This window comes from Acomys minous, assembly GCF_964271855.1.
Source record: "Acomys minous genome assembly, chromosome: 15".
Lineage (NCBI taxonomy): Eukaryota > Metazoa > Chordata > Mammalia > Rodentia > Muridae > Acomys > Acomys minous.
Window position 1 is genome coordinate 53,170,029 of NC_140497.1, and position 4,785 is coordinate 53,174,813.

The 4,785-nt window shown below is 45.3% G+C and overlaps 1 pseudogene across 1 annotated transcript; it reads right to left on the minus strand.

Moving 5' to 3' along the window:
- Positions 1–2,971: 2,971 nt before the first annotated feature.
- LOC311585018 (mitochondrial import inner membrane translocase subunit Tim23-like) lies at positions 2,972–3,537 on the minus strand (annotated as a pseudogene). Its single transcript has one exon. The product of its transcript is annotated as a mitochondrial import inner membrane translocase subunit Tim23-like (transcript).
- Positions 3,538–4,785: the final 1,248 nt, after the last annotated feature.

Sequence of the window (4,785 nt, forward strand, 5' to 3'; positions counted from 1 at the left end):
GGCTAATTGAGAAAGATGGGTTTCAGCCGGGGACTATGAGAAGCTGTGCTGCAACCTTAAATAAGTCATCATAGGACGGTCCGTGTAAGCAGGAAGCAAAGCTCCCTTTCTAAAGGGACTAAACTTGGAACTCAGTGTGCCGTTCAAGATGCAGACATCTCACTCCAAAGGAGATGAAGAAGTGACATTTCCAGATTGCGTGTGGGGTGGGGGGGGGTTTCCCTTTTTTCAATTAATTAATTTACCTTATATGGTGGTAGACCGTGGTGTGATGGTGAGTTTAGGTGTCAGTTTAGAGTCACATGGGAAGGGAGTATCAGTGAGGGATTTCCCAGGTTAAGCTGGTTTTAGGCATCTTTTGGAGGGATTATTTTGGTTATTGGGAAGACCTGCCTACTGTGGATGGACCGTTCCTAGAACAGGGTATCATGATTTGTGTAAGCACGGGACGGTGAGCAAAGTGCTGGCATGCACTCGGTGCTTTGCTCATTACTGCAGATGGAGTGTGTAACGTGACTAGCTCTTTTGAGTTCTTGCTGCCTGGGCTTGATTGAAACGATGATCTGTAACCTTGAATTGTGAGCCAAATAAACTCTCTCCATCTTTAGGATGCCTATGTCAAGGTCTTTATTACAGCAGCAGGAAGCTAAACTAAGATAGAAATTGGTACCGGAGATGGGGTCATTGATGTGACAAACCTAGTAGAGTTTCTACACATTAGGCTTTCAGAACTGTTTTGTGGGAGGAATGTGAAAGAGTTTGGAACTTTACGCCAGAAAGGCAACTGGATGCTATGATTAGAGTTTAATGGGCTCTAGGCTTAGGAGAAAGGACTCAGAGAAGACTGTCAGTTATCAAGCCCTGCTTATAGAGTTACAAAGAACCAGGGTTCTGTTGGGAACTGGGTTAGGGGCCATTCCTATGAAATTTGATACAGGAACTTTCTTCCATTCTTCCCCTGTCCTGGAAACTGAGTGAATTTGCATTGAATTATAATGGACTAATTTATTAGATGGAGAACTTTTGTGTGAGGAAGGATAGCAGGCTACCAAGAAGAGACTTGATACCCTATGAGCATATACAGGGGGAGGAGGTCCCCCTCAGTCACAGTCATAGGACAGGGGAATAAGGGGAAAATGGGAGGGAGGGAAGAATGGGAGGATACAAGGGATGAGATAACCATTGAGATGTAACAAGAATAAATTAATAAAAAATTTTAAAAAAGATTATAAAGTTTGGACAAAGAGAATAATGTCAGAGAAACCTGCCATTTGATACTGGGGTGATGGGAAAACATCCCCTACCCCCTGCCCCCGGTTCTGCACACACAGAAGCCATTGCAGCTGTGATCTCCAGCGCCAGGTTACACCTCCCACTGGCAGAAGAACCTCTCAATAGTATCCATATGACATTGGTTTTGAAGACATAGTAGACACAAGACTGAGGAGGCTATGGAGAGAAACGGAAGCCAGGCACTGTGTGTTAGGATTGAGGTTATCACAAGATAGCCCTTTTTGAGCCATTGTCTGAAACCGTGAAGGTGGAGCTTAAACTGTATGTTATGACTTAAGGTGATGTGTTTGCGTGTCAAGCAGACAAGGGTTGGAGTCAAGGTGTTTAGATGTAATTGTCAAGTTGGTACAATCTAGTCACCTGGGAATGGAGTCTCAAAGTAGGTTGGCCTGTGGGCAAGTCTGTGGGGGATGATCTTGTTTAGTAGGAAGACTTACCTGCCCACTGTGTGTAACACCATTTCCAGGACAGCAGGGCCTGGCCTGTGTAAGAGTGGGGAGAGTGATCTGAGCTGCAGTAATCCACTGTTTTCTGTTCTTGGCTGAGGTGACACTATAACAAGCTTCCCTACTTCCTGCTGCTGTGACTTCCCTGCCGTGATAAACTTATATGGAATTACAAATCAAATAAACTCATTCTCCTTTAAGTTGCTTCTCTGCGAGTGTTTTGTCACAGTAACATGAAAGAAAATAAGACATGTGGCTATAGCAATTGATGAAAGGGATGGGATAGGATCTCAATTGTGATCAGCTTGCCCTTCATTCCTGCTCTTGTGCCTCAAATCTCTCTCTCTCTCTCTCTCTCTCTCTCTCTCTCTCTCTCTCTCTCTCTCTCTCTCTCTCAAATCTGGTGACATTAGGAAGGCTGAAGAATGGTCTAAGCAGACTGAAAGGACACTGCATTTCTAGAATAAGAATTACCAAGCACCAGGGTGAGGCAATTAGGGAGACAGATGTGAACAGTTAGGCGCTTCTGCCCAGCAAAAAGACATTGCTGAACGTTGTCCCATCTCCATTTTTTTCTTTTTATGGCATTACCTACATTTTATGGCCTTTTTATGGCCCCCAAAGTACATAAGCTTTTTCCAGCATATTAAAATACTCAAAAGACAGCTCTCATGGATGACAGAACTTTCAGAGTCAGTTGGAATTTGGAGTACACTCATTTTAACACCCCCCCCCCCATCTGCCTCTTTTAAAAGAGAAATAAGAGTGATTAAGTATGTGGTTCCACATCAGCTGTTTTAAGACTAAGAACTATTGTCCAGGTGCGGAGAGTCTACATGCCTGGCTGATTGGAAGCACTGTCAGCACATTACTTGAGAAATGAGTCTGTTTGTTTGTTTCTATTTTCACCCTTTATCTGGAATACAGGGCAACAACCTAAGTTTTATATTTTTTAATGAATAAACATGGAGATAAAAGTGTTCAAAGCAAATATGGCCTAAATTTGGAGAGTAAGTGGTTTTCCAGTTTGGGGTAGGAGAGAAAACAGGTGCATCTCCAAAGGAGAAGAAAACATGTACTCAGTGAGCCACAGAAGGGTTTGGCTTCTACTCAGTTAGGAGGCAGCAGCAGTCCAGGCTAACCACTCATGCTCTTTGTCACAGCAAATCAGAGTTGGCAATTGTTCAACATAATTGTAAGTATAAGACAGAAAGCAACTCCAGACTGACTTATTAACTAATCTGGATGGCTATGAAGTGCCCCCATTCCCGAGGAGGTGGCAAAAATCTTGAGAGTGATTGTTGGAGTAGGGAACCGTTGGCGAACTCCCAGTTGTTATACAGTGCGTGTCAGTCCTGCAAGGCCACAGCGTGCTATTCCTCGAAGACCACTTGCTCATTTATACAACACTCCTGTCATGGTTCTGGTTGCTACTGTGTTGAGGTCGTCTTCTGCACTCCATGTTTTCTCAATGATAACACCACATGCACGATAGAGCAAAGCCAGAGAACCTAGAGTATTAGCCCAAAGTGCCCTATTGCCTGCTCATCGTATTCAAAATCTGTACATTTCTTAGTTTGGACCAGGCCATGCTCTGGGTTTCCTTCAATCCTAGACAAAGACCGTCCATTGACCCAAAACAGCCCCTGTCAGGCAACATCCTCCAATGGTAAAGAAAGCTAGTTGAAAGCTGCCTCAGGTTTTATTAGCTCTGATTGATAAACTCAGTATCAATATCCTGAACGGGATAGCGTGCATCCACTTTTAAGCAAGGAGACAGGGGAGTCATACCAGTTAGCGGGCACAATGACCTGATCAGGTTGCGAGTAACCCTCTCCGAAGAAGCCGGCCAACCTGCTGGCAGTTTTGCTGCCACCTTCTGTGACGTGGAATCAAACTGCTGTGGGCTTCCCGTTGCCACCTCAGGCCGGGGTCAAGCGCTTGGCCGTGGTCCCCACCACAACAGCTAGAAGACCTGTGTTGCTACAGCTGTCTTCACATGCTGACTTTCGGGGCGCAGGCTAGAGAAATTCTTCGTAAAACAGTGTTTCTCCCCCTTAAAAAAAAAACCATTGCAATCCACCAGGATTACGCGGATCCTGTGGATTTTCATGGATCCTTTTGGGAAGAACAAGACACTCAGCGTTCAGATGCTGAGGTACACCAGGGAGGCAAAGGAGTTGCTTTTCGGGTGATGCAGGCGCAGTGACTGGTAGGCTCAGACGTGGAGTGGATCACGTCTTAGGAGAACTGCGTCCATATTTCATCATAAATTCATGTTTCTGAGACATGAATTTATATAACAAAATGTTCCACTGTGTCTTTAAGGTGACACATATATCAAAGCGAATTGCAGCTTCTCTCTTTATGTGTGTGCATGAGTGAAAATATCCCCCCTTCTCTCTCCTCTCCCTCTCTCTCTCCCTCTCTCTCTCTCTCTCTCTCTCTCTCTCTCTCTCTCTCTCTCCCCCCCCTCCCTCCCTCCCTCCCTCTCTCTCTCTCTCTCCTCCCCCCCACCCCCCGTTTGTATGCTTGTGTGGTGTGTTTGTGTGGGGATATATGCATATTTAGGCGCACATTCGCATGTGTGCATGTGTGTGGAAGTCAGATGTAGTTCCTCGGACAGCACTGCCCCATGTTGTTTCCTGAGACAGGGTCTCTCCTTGGCCTAGGGTTTCCTTGAGCAGACGCTGGTCACAGAGCCTGAGGGAACTGTCTGTCTCTACTTCCCTGGCGTTGGAATTTCAAGCACAAGCCACCGTATGCATCTGTTTTATGTGAGTTCTGGAGATCAAACTCGCATCTTCATCCTTGTGTGGCAGCCCTTGAGTTGGTTCTCGTATGATTAATTTATGGAGATGGGGATCCGTTGTCCTATAATCACCAAGGCCCATAGCTCTGTTTTCCCTTCCTCCAATCACGGTGAGATTGCCCTTCATACTGTAATACAGCTGGATCCGACAGACTGAGCACACATTTCTTATCAATTCAGCAGGAAAAGAGGCCAGAAGTCATTAAACTTGACTTAGGGAAATCAAAGAAATGT